The sequence below is a fragment of the Phacochoerus africanus genome, chromosome 3 (assembly GCF_016906955.1).
Source record: "Phacochoerus africanus isolate WHEZ1 chromosome 3, ROS_Pafr_v1, whole genome shotgun sequence".
Classification (NCBI taxonomy): domain Eukaryota; kingdom Metazoa; phylum Chordata; class Mammalia; order Artiodactyla; family Suidae; genus Phacochoerus; species Phacochoerus africanus.
In genome coordinates this window covers 154,576,981-154,589,767 of record NC_062546.1, presented here as the reverse complement: position 1 = coordinate 154,589,767, position 12,787 = coordinate 154,576,981, and positions in this window count along the sequence as shown.

The following is a 12,787-nucleotide window of genomic DNA, read 5'->3' as shown; positions in this document are numbered from 1 at the left end:
CCAGAATTTTTAATGTTGCCATGAACCATGATAGAAATGTGACATTGCCTGTGAGGAAGAGAAAATGTTCATAGCATTTTAGATCCTGTAATCCAAGATTTTTAAATTCGACTGGGTTAAATTTCCCAGAACTTAATTTTGGCACTATGTATTTATAATTTCTGTCTAAACTCTTTGTGACCCCTTCTTCTTTGAGCCCTGTATTTCCTGCCCTTAAATGATCATGTCAGCTCTACACAGTGACTCACACTCTCATGAGCTTATCTTCAGTTCTGAGCCACAGTGACTGTTTCTACCACTTTGTTCTATGCAGTGGCTTAGATATAAGAATTTCGCCTCCTAGGAAATATTTTCCCCACATATATAATTAAACTAATGCCAACTTGAGACCATATAGTAGGGGGGAAAGCACACATATGCACAAACCACATGAATCTAAGTTTAGGTACAACTCAGCTGCCACACAGATGCAGCCCTGATTCTTAATGGAATTTAGGACAGTGGAGCAAAGTTCTGCCTGTAGGCCTAACAGTAAAAATTTTAATGAGTAATCTTTCTAATACCTTGTACTGGACTCCCAACTCAGTTGTTTTGCTGTTTTAAAGAATACATTTTTTAGTTCATAAATACCTTAAAGGCCCATATAAAACACCTTTTCTACAATCGAGGCATTGCCCTGGAAAAGCTGCAGCAATGTAGTAAATCTTAGCAGTGCTCACCCTGAGGTTGTCCACTGCCTATAATTTAATCCTTGCATAAGCTATCTTCTTCCTATGGCCACTGTGCCTCCCCAAGTTACTTTCACAGCCTCTGCTTTTTCTCTGATGGGGCCACTCATTCAGCTTTCTCATTGCCAATATGGAATACTGTCTAACAATGTAAAACTATCCCCTCAGTCACATACAACACTACCAAAATCTATGGTTACTAATGCAGGATGAGCTGCCATTGCAACTGAATTATTACCTTTGTTTAGGCTACAGCAGATAAAAGTCAATGGACAGTTTCTCCCCCAAAGAACTTATAGAAACTTCTACAAACCACCAATGTTAAAATGCTCTATCTCTACAATGAAGGTCAAAGCTTCAAAACTTAGAAGTCTACTTATGCAGATTTTGTTCAAGAAATTCCACTCTTTTATTTCTCCATACTCCTGGTCCATGCACCAAATGTTATCATCATTTGGAAGGCCTAGCAAAGAGCATCCCTCTTTCCCACAAAGGTTCTGAATAAATTGAGGAGAGAAAGGGAGTGCAGACTGAGACCAAGTTATCTTTTTTACTGATAGAGGATGCAATTTTATGTCTGTTAGCCCCTGATATGTGAAGATTTATATTCTGTCCCCCCTTACTGACATGCTGGTCATCAGTCATGCCAGCAGTGCCCATTACCACAGAAGAAAAAAAAATCTTCTTTCTGCAAGGACCTTGCTTATAAGACAAAAAGAGAGCTGTGCTATGTATGCCCAGTTCATTCTTCCTACTATTGCCAGTCAGGTAAGTCATTCTTTCTTCCCAGGACAGAGTGAGTTACAGGAGGAAGAGAGTATGGAGAGGCTGGGAGTGTCACATCAGTGGAGCTACTTCCATTCCAAAGGAGCTATCAAAAGTGAATGTAAGCATTATTCTCTAACACACAAAACCTTTAGTAGGTACAAACAGATAAAAAGTAAATACCTGCTTTGGAAAGGCAAAGAAAAGTTACTCCTTAAGTTGCTGAATTGTTAACTCAATTTGTATCAAAAGCCAAAATCTACCAAAATGAATGAAAATTTTTAAAACAGTATTTGTTCAGGAGGAAAAAAGAAATGTTTAAGGAAAAAATCAAAGCACCCTATTTTAATAATTACTAATCTCCACAAAATAGGTGGGCCAAATAGAGTGGCAAAGCAGTTAGCCTGCTCCTTCTTTGGGAAGTGAGAGTTCAAAGTGCTTGATGTCCTTGAGCTTTGTCTCTTAGAGCCATTCCTCCTAAGAATTTCTCTGCTGATTTTGACTTGCCCCAGCCCCCACCTCTTCTTTTACTGCAGAATTTTAGTTCAGTTTTCAGGTTCCAACTAACCCTCCCCCTTTTTTTTTTTTTGTCTTTAGTTTTCTTTGAGTTTTCCTGCCAAATAACTCCATACACTCTTACTCTTTGCTCAGAAGCCTTTTTTTTTTTTCTCCTATATCAGCTGCACCCCTGGTATACGGAAGTTTCCTGGCTAGGGGCTGAATCAGCCACATCTGAGACCTTAGTCACAGCTTCAGCAACACTGGGGCCTTAACTCTCTGTTCAGAGGTGGGACTGGAAATGGCAACACTACAGAGACCAGCCAGATCATTAATCCACTGTGCAACAGTGGCAGCTCCAGAAAGAGCCTCTTTTAAATCCTGAATACAGTTTTATTGTCAGACTTTGACCAGTCATTGAAGTGATAAAAAACATCATCCAAACCATAAAAATCACCATGGATATATTCTATACCTAACAAATAAGAACTAAATTTATAGGAAGCTCAACAAATGATGTGATTATCCTGCTTTTGTAGAATATGGCAGGCAGAATTTACCAATACTCTTTGATCTCTGTACCTGGAAGGAAACCTAGTTTTAATCTAATCCCAGGGCAGATTTCACATTCAGTGACAGAAGGGATGGAGGCAATAGGGAAAATCACCTTTAGAGAAAGAGACTGTTAATTTCCTAAGAACTCTGATAAATAGCCAGAGATGTCTAGCCCAAGGAAGAATTGAGAAAAGAGTACTGGGGCTATTTTATGCCTTAAATCATCATGCTTTCCCTTTTGCATGAAGGAAAGTGTTCTTAAGAGATCCTGTCCTAGATTCCTGTGCAAAAGACAATTATCATTTAGTGAAAAGACTCAAAATTATTTGAGTTAAAAATATCTTGGGGCTAGTTCCTATTTTCCATGCTGAGAAACCAATCCTTTAGCAGGTAAACTGTAAATGTAAGTAATATTAAAAAAAAAAAAAAAGATGTAGGCATCTACAAGTTAATTATAGATGTCAAGTTTGATTATATACATTCCCAAATCAATTAATAATGTGAGAAACAGTAAACTTGGATGCCAATCTAGGTTTAAATTTATCCTTTAGTTTTTCAGGAAGCACAATAACTGTAGCATCTAAATTGGAGTAAAATTCCCAAAAGAGACCCCCCTCCTCTTCTCTGATAATATGCAGATTACTGAAATCTCTCCTAAAGAGGTCCTTTTATGGGATTCCTGTAAATGTTATTATTCCTGAGCTGTGTTAATAGAGCATGCTATCTCCCTTTTATAGAGAATACTTTATAAACAGAGACACAAATGTATATCATACATAAAAGAATTATCCACCCAGCACATTAATGTTTATGAACACAAAAATGATTTGAAATTATAGTTTATTTTTAAGTTTCATGAGTTCCCATATTCCTAGGTACTGCTCAAGGTCAAATGAAGACAAAGTATCTGCTCTTCCCTTTCCTATCAATGACGCATGACCAGCCCCTGTCAGGAAGAAAGTTAGAAATGGGATCCAGGATATTGATTCTCTGCTCCTCCCAAAGAAAAATCCCAAGGTCACAGCTGTTTTGATTTCTCTTCATCCTAGGCAAGATTTTTTAGCACTTAGGTTTCAGATACAAGATCATAAAAGTCACAGTCCCTGTCCTCAAACTGGCTATTACAATCTGCACCATGAGTTCTCTGATAAAAGATTTCATAAGACACTGTGGACACACAGAGAAGATAAATTGAAAATCATACAGGAGATTTAAAAAGGCATCCCAGAGGGATCAACGCTTGAACTGAGCTTTAAAGAAAAGTAAATGGTAGTTAGACAGGGAGGAAAAAGGAATAACACTGCCTGTTCGAAGATCTTCTGGGCCTCCCTATGGCTAGACTATAGGCAATGGCAGGAGAAGAGACACAATATAAAAGACTAGGTGTCAATACAGAGTTGGAATCTAATCCTGAACTATGTACCTAGCCATTCCGGATTTCGTGTGACAATAACTTGGAGGTATTGTGACAGGCTCACAGGCATTCAGCCAGAGTCAGGCCTGAATATTAGACCTTCAGATGGGGGTCAAGCCAATGGCTTTGGGAAAGAATCAGCAAAAGATTTAAGACTTTTAAAGCAATAAGAATCTCCTTGACTGGCAACTAGCTGGTGACTGTCAAAGAGGTTATAGAATGATGTACAGATCTCTGGTCTAGCAACAAGTCAGAGTGAATCATTTTTTGAGATATGAGGAAAAGATTAGGAGAGAAGGAATATGTTTACTTTTAGATGGACTAATTATGAAATATCCATAGGGCCTGAAAAGTAGTTATATTTAGGAGCCAGTTAGATACAGTAATCAAAATAAAATGGGATCAGGGAATAACAACATCATAAATAAAGTTAATAAAAGACATTCCAGGAATTTTACCATGTTACAGCCACTGTTCAAAGTAATCATATGGATTATTTCATTTACACCGTACAACATATAACAAAGGTATTACTATTATTCTCATTTTACAGATAAGGAAAGGAGGGAGTAGAGAAGCTAATAATTTGCCTAATATTACTAGTTGGCAGTTCAAAGAAACCAGGATTTGAACCAACGTGATCTGATTCTAGAGCCTCCATTTATTACTGATACTACTATTAAAATTGTAACTGAAATCAAAGGTACATTTATAATTTCAACACTGAACAGGATATTAAATCAACTGTTTTAGTATTCTAATAACAATAATTCAGCCAAATAACTTAATTTCCCCTGACTCCATCTGCTGTCCTATATCCACCCCATGATTTAGTATTGTGGAAAAACCATGTTTTCTGTCATAGTATGGATTTGAATCATTTGGGAAGCATGGTTAATTTAATTGCCTCTTTCCATCTTACAAGAATAAAGTTAAACCCAGTGGACTCAGTCTTCTAACCAGCAAAATTTTCTACACTGTTTATCATGGTGGTGGTGACCTATTAATAATGAGGTCATTTTACAGAAGAAGTAAGCAAATTCAATTTGATATACTTCATATCTTAGGTACAGAAACACAGTTTATTATTTAAAATGCAGTTTTTAAGTTTAGGGATTCAACTACAACATTTCCAAGCCTTGTTTCTTCTATTTAACTATCAGTAAACATAGGGTAAAGATCTTATAAATACTGATGGTAACATCAAAGTAATAAACATGATAATAACAGCTAGAATATATTATGTACCTGGAAAAGGCCAAGCAAAGCTCTAAGGACTATAGGAACTATCTTATTTAATCCTCACTTTTCATAGATGAGGAAACTGAGGAATAAAGAGATCAAGCATTTTACACAAGGTCACACAGTAAATTAGTGGGATAGAGATTTAAATGGAGGCAGTCCAAAGCCAAAGCTCAGAGTAAGCCCAGTATGATGAATAATCATATATGTGACTTTGACTAGGCCACAGGGTGCCCAGACTTTTTTTCCTTTTTTAGGGCTGCATCTGTGGCATATTCAAACTAGTTTAGGGGTTGAATCAAACTGTAGCTGCCAGCCTACACCACAGCCACACCACCACCAGGTCCTTAACCCAGGGAGTAAGGTCAGGAATTGAACCTACATGTTCATGGATACCAGCGAGTTCATTACTACTGAGCCACAACAGAAACTCCAGGGCACTCAGATTTTTGCTTAAAAATTATTCAGGGTATGTCTGTAAAGGTTTACATGGATGAAATTAACTTTGGGATCAGCAGCCTGAGTAAAGCAGATTGCCCTCCCCGGTGTGCATAGGCTTTACCCAAACTATTATAGGTCTGAATAGAATGAGAAAGGCTAAGGGCAGCTTTGCTGGCTCTGCCTGTCTCTGAGCTGAGACATTATTCTTCTGCCCCTGAACTCAGACCATTATCAAAGCAGGGCATCTAGCTTGCTGTCTACAGATCTTGGGACTTATTTCCACAACTGTGTGAGCCAGTTACGGTTCCTTATAATCTATGTATCTATCCACACGCACACTCTTATTGAATCTATTTCTCTGGAAAACCCAGACTAATTTATCTGGTTTAGTCTTAAAAGATCTTTGTGATACCAGCTTTTTGAACATATTTCTGTGGTCACCAGAATGTGAATATCTTCCATTATTTCCTTCCTTATCTTTTTATTTTTACTAAGGTGGTAGACAACCCAATGTTTTAAATTTTGCAAGCCTCCCTTTAAAGAAACCTGTAATCCATATTTCTACGATTAATGTCAAGGAAAGAACTTAAAGCTCATAATTTCTGATTTACACAGTACTATGTATACAAAGCTAAAAATTAAACTACTTTAACAAATAATATGTACCTAAAATAAGCATTTTTCTCACAGTTCTACTTTATCATTTTAATTTTCCAAAGAGCATACATGAGAACCTTTATAGATCAAATCATCATCACTGATAACTGCAGTATAAGTAGTAAAATTAAAAAGTAGAAAGCCACTTCTGACGTGAATATTATGTATTGATTTTCTCTGACCAGTTAAAGTGTAATAAACCTTGATCACAAAGCTGGACATATTTTTTACACAGTGAACATGAGATTTTAAATACAAATAATTCATGCTCATTGTAAATAATTTAGAGTATATACAAATACAAAGAAGAAATCAAGTTATTTGGTCTTGCAGAAAACAAGCTGGTCTGTTTATATCACTCTGTCATATATATTTTTATGAATATCCATGCATATCATTTACATGGCTATTAATATTCATTATCTTATATAAACAATTACCTCATGTATTCGATTTTTATAAAAGTTACTTTTCATACCTCTATATGATTGTTCACTCCAAGAACTATCTTAAAAATCTAATTTAGTGCATATTTTTCTCCATAATTTTGTAATCCTACATAGACTATAAATCACATAATGGCTGGTACAGTTCAAGGGTACTTTTTAAAATTCTTTAATATTCTTCAATACAGCTACTCAACATACATCCCTCTCTGGATGGAACTCATCTTTTTTTTTTCCATTTCAATGCTGAAATAACATTCTTTTGCACAGGTCCTTAGAATTTGGCATGTTTACTTTTATGCCCTGGATTTCCAATTGAATTACTGCTGGTTTTTAATGACCTATGCATTTAAACATTTTAATATACAAGTGACACTTGGATTATTGTAGCAATTAGAAGCACCAACCCCTTACGCAGTTGAAAGTACTGCATAATTTAGAATCAGCCCTTCGTACACACTATTCCTCCACATCCACAGATTCAGCCACTACAGATTACAGAGAAATGTACTATTTACTTCTGAAAAATATTCACATATAAGCAACCCACACATTTCAAACTTGTTTTGGTCAAGGGTCAACTGTATATTGCCAAACTTTTCTCCAAAAATATGGAAACACTTCATATTCCAATCAGCTGTATAAGAAATTATCAATTCCCCACATTTCCTCCATGAGAGTTATATTTGAAATTTTGGTGCTTAACTTTCTTAGAGTATATTTTGTCAGTGTAGTTTTCATTTGTATATAATAATAGTTTTACTTGATTGACTTTACTTTTACAGATGTCTTGATTCAGATGTCTTCCCTTTCCCACTTACACTTGCAGGGCCCTAGAATATATTTTGTAATTTTTTTCTTACATTTTTACCTTTATTCTACCTGGAATTTATTTTTGAATATACCATGAAATGGGGTTTATTTTAATTTCCTCCTGGTTGATGGCTTGTTTTCATATATAATTAATTAAATAGCCTGAACTTTTCTCACTGGGTTGAACAGATTTTTTTTTTCTTTTTAGTGCCATGCCCATGACATTTGGAAGTTCCCAGGCTAGGGGTCCACTCTGAGCTGCAGCTGCCAGCCTATACCACAGCCACAGCAATGTGATATCTAAGCCATGTCTGTAACCTACACCCCAGCTCCAAGCAACACTGGATCCCCCAACCCACTGAGCGAGGCCAGGGATCAAACCCGCATCCTCACGTATCCTAGTCAGGTCTGTTAACTGCTGAGCCACAAAGGGAACTCCCAGATTTTTTTTTAAAAAAAGACAAACAGTTTTTTTTTTCCCCCCTGTGGAGTGGTTCAGATATAAGTGATATCATATAGTATTTATCTTTCTCTTTCTGACTTACTTCACTTAGTATGATATCACATATCTGGAATCTAATATATAGCACAAATGAAGCTTTCCACAGAAAAGAAACTCATAGACTTGGAGAACAGACTTGTGGTTGCCAAGGGGGAGTGGGAGGGAATGGGATGGATTGGGAGTTTGGGGTAAATAGATGCAGACTATTGCCTTTGGAATGGACTAGCAATGAGATCCTGATGTGTAGCACTGAGAACTATGTCTAGTCACTTATGATGGAGCATGATAATGTGAGAAAAAAGAATGTATATATGTACGTGTGACTGGATCACCTTGCTGTACAGTAGAAATCTGACATAACACTGTAAACTAACTATAATGGAAAAAATAAAAAATCATTTAAAAAAGACAAATAGGACATTTACTTATTAGATTTTTCATATCAGATGATCCTCTATCAATTGAGAAACTGAGATATTCCTGTTATTTTACTAAGACCTTTTTTTTAGGGGGGAGGACTTTTTAGGGCCACACCCACAGCATATGGAAGTTCCCAGGCATGGGGTCAGATTGGAGCTACATCTGCCAGCCTACTCCACAGCCATGTCTGCGACCTACACCACAGCTCATGGCAATGACCCTTAACCCACTGAGTAAGGCCAGGGATCAAACCCATGTCCTCATGGGTACTAGTCAGATTCTTTACTTCTGAGCCATGATGGGAACTCCTTACTAAGACTTTCTTGATTTTTAAATTAATTTCTTATTGAGCATTTTAACCCTAAGACATTGAGGATTTTACCAAGCTTTAGATATAAATGAAATTACACTAACAGTTATGCCTGAATCTTTGCAATCAGAAAAAAAGGCAATCTTTCTAGTAGAAAAATAGATTTTTAGATTTAGAAAAATAAATTATCAGTGACCTAAAACATAATGATCTGAGACCCCATATTCAGTTCTGATACCCAGTTCTTTGGCAAGTGTCCCTCATCCAAGTATTTGTGAAAATCACCAAGGGGACTTTCATAGATATGTCTGTCATGAGTACTTCTTATTGATTGTTAATTTGGCTTTCAAGCTTACAGTGTCCCTCCCTCGCTACTTCATTGCTCAAGACAGAACTCTGCTTAACAATCGCAAAACTGCCAATGCCACCTTAAAACCAAACCGTCTGGAAAACTGCTGATCCTTCCTCCTGTGTCTGCAGACTATGATGTTAAGGAAGACATAGCTGTTCATGCAAAGCTGGGGTGAGGGTAAGGGGAAGATGAGAAAACCCAACAGCTAACTTGGGCCCTAAAGTACGACAGGATTTTAGAGACTCTCTAAATTCATACATATTTCCCTTTCTCAGAGCACATGCATACCAGCAAGGTGTCTAGGTTAGGATAGATTTCAATATTAGCCACCATGTTATATACCAAACAACAATGAACCTGAGTCCTGTCGTGGAGTCCAGCACCTCAGGCCAAATTCTTCCTTTTCCTTACAGTAAATTTTTTCTCATTAATCTCTTAGTAACCTTCTTTCTATCAACTCTATAACTAACCCACATAACCTTCAGGTGTGTCTCTATAATCTGAATTCCAAATGTTAATAGAGTACTTTTGTTTTTCCCTTCTCGGTATATTTAAGAAAACAGATGGAAAGGAAGTACATGAGGAACAGAGGAGGCCAGCCACAGAATGAAGCTTTACTGTGCCTTAGCTGGCATACTGTACAACTAATGTACCAAAAGTCCTAGGTTTAAAATGTTTACCTTGAACTATTTCACCAGCACTAGAAATTCTTATTTAAATTACCAGTACAGGGAGTTCCTGTCATGGCTCAGTGATAATGAACCTGACTAGGATCCATGAGGATGCGGATTCAATCCCTGACCTCAGATCAGTGGGTTAAGGATCCAGCATTGCCATGAGCTGTGGTGTGGGTCACAGACATGGTTTGGATCTTACATTGTTGTGGCTGTGGCGTCAGCTGGCAGCTGCAGGTCCAATTCAACCCCTAGCCCGGGAACTTCCATATGCTGCGAGTGCGGTCCTGAAAAAAAAAAAAATTACCAATACATGGTTATCAGCAATATGTTCTTTAATATGGTCCTGGACAAAAGACTGAGAAAGATTTTAAGTAGTAAGTCCTATGGAGGAGGCCTATCTGTTCCAAAAATTTTCTATATATCTTTCTTGGTTCTGTTAAATAATGCCACATGGACTCTGCTTTCTGAGCCATACTCACCTTGCATACAAATGTTTTTATAATTGATTCACCATTTTCTTTGCCATTTAGAAATAATCTTATTAGTGGAAAGCAAGTCAGAGGAACAAACGTATACAATTTTATTGACAGAGGATGTTCCCTTGTAACTAATGATTTGGAGGATTTCTCTTCTATTTTAAAAATACAATATTTCAAGGCCAGAAGTGAATTGTTTCCCAATGATTTAAAGTTCATAATTCAAGATGAGGTCTACACGTACATTAGCACTTCATTGTTTTGCCCATAGTCCAAGATGATTAGAATTTAACCATGTTCTCTAAAGAGTTAATGTGGCTCTGTTGTTGAATATGTCTTCTTAATCATTTTGGCATCTTAAAACATGCATTTTCTTCAAAAACAAAGCACATCTAAGTAGTGTTTTTAGGCCTCTTTTTATGCATTTTGTCTGATTTATTCTTTAATTAACCTCATAAGACATTGCTTTTGAAAGGCTGTAATAGTAGGCATAAAGGGAGATGCAAAGCAGGATTGATGTACACCACTTTGGCAAACAAAGCAAGCAGAAAAAGTGAGAACAGAAATGATGATATCAGCTCCTAGTATCCAAAATAGCCTTGTTATTTCCCTTTCCCTCAACTTTGTTTTATTTTCATCAACATCTACAAGCTGTTTGCAATTGCTGTAAAACACATCCAGAAATAGTGTCAAAAGAAATCTTTTCACTAGGAAGAAAACTTGCTTAAACTAAGTGTCAGGGTGCTTCACTTTTTGGAAGGCTTCATTCCCTCTTGGCTTTTAAGAAATCCTTCCCACCATTCAGAGAATTTAATAGGCATTTGATTTAATAGATGTCATGCTGTTCTCCAGTAACCTCATGCCTTCATTTTTGTAGCTAACCTTACCAATAAAACTACCTGAGCACCTCAGCTAAACATTCATTTAGCACATCACAAATCCAGCAGACCTTGACTACCTTCACAGCAAGGCAAATAAATATGTTAAAGGACCATCCTAATGTTCTCATTTTGAAAGTCAAGAAACATTTGGTTTAATAGCTAACTAATTCTTCACACTGAAAGGGCATATGCCCTCCAGAACCCCCAACTAACTTGCTCCTGCCTGCCCTTCCAGGCAAAAGAGGGGAATGGAGGGCTCCACAAGGGGAACCCATTTATCAAAAATTAGCTCGATATTATGTCACACCAGGTAAATGTCTAGAATGGAGTGATTTGATCCTAACTCTTCCTGCAATTCTGATTCCTTCAGTAAAATATTAAGCTCTTCCCATGAGAGCAAGACCCAGGGTTTCTACCACTATTTCCTCAGTGGTAGAAATATCTTAGCTTTATGAGTGAGCCTTCTAAATAGTAGGTAACACGGGAGACTCACCAAGGGTAGAGCTGTATCCTTCAGGGTCTCATCATGAGACAGAGACCCAGCTGGTCATTTCCGCAAATAAAATTTACTGTAAAGAACTGAAATCAGTAAAAGTTGGTTAGCTGCTAAAAGAGGTTTATAGGCAGGTACCATGGTGGAGACACACCCTAAGTGATCTCAATCCATAACACCCTTGAATAATTGTTCCTTGGGTGTAGGTGAACCCTGTGACTTTTTCTAACCTATACCCTATGGAGAACACGATGGGATATTACTCTTGATTAGACTATTGTACATAGGATGTCATCTTAGCAGCCTGAAGCCGTGAAGAACCAGACAGCCATGAGTGAACAGCATAAAGAGCCACATGACAGAGACTTGTTTGTGGCCTCTAGGACCCAAGGGTGGCCTCCAGCAGGCATTCAATAAGATACTGGGACCCTGAGTCACACAACCCCAAGTAAATCAATTCTACCAAAACCTAAATGAGCTTCAAAGATGATTCATCCCTAGTTGAGTTTCCAGAAGAGAATAGAGCCCAGCAGACACATTGATAGCAGTTTGGCAATACACAGGGCAGAAAATCCAACAAGGGCAGAAAATCTAAACCACGGCTAGACTCTTAGCCCATAGAAATTGTAAGATAATGTGTGTCAAGTTGCCAGATATGTAGTAATCTCTTACATAGCAATAGAAAATTAATGCACACCCCTAGGGCTGAGAAAAGTATCAACAAAGGAGAAATTTAGAAACTGAGAGAAGGACATTCCCATTAAGGGTGAGACATCAACCTCTGTGGAGATGAACTACTGAAGAAATGTGCCACCCACAGCTTTCATCTAGAAGAAACTTTCTGGAGACCATGCACAACAATATAATCATGCAAACAACAGACACTTCTAGTACCCACTGCATGCCAGTAGCCTTGCTACCACACAAGAAAAGCAAAAACTAGAAAAGTCTCCTCAACTTTCCTTAGGCTTACCATCTCCCTCCAGGGGCCCCTGTTAGCAGAGCTTATCTCAAGCCAGTTGAGCAAGAATAAAGTATGAGGGTCCACCTGTCATAATATAAAATAGGCAAAGGGATGTAGCTCTTAGCTGAGAGGCAATAGTCACTGGTATAGCGT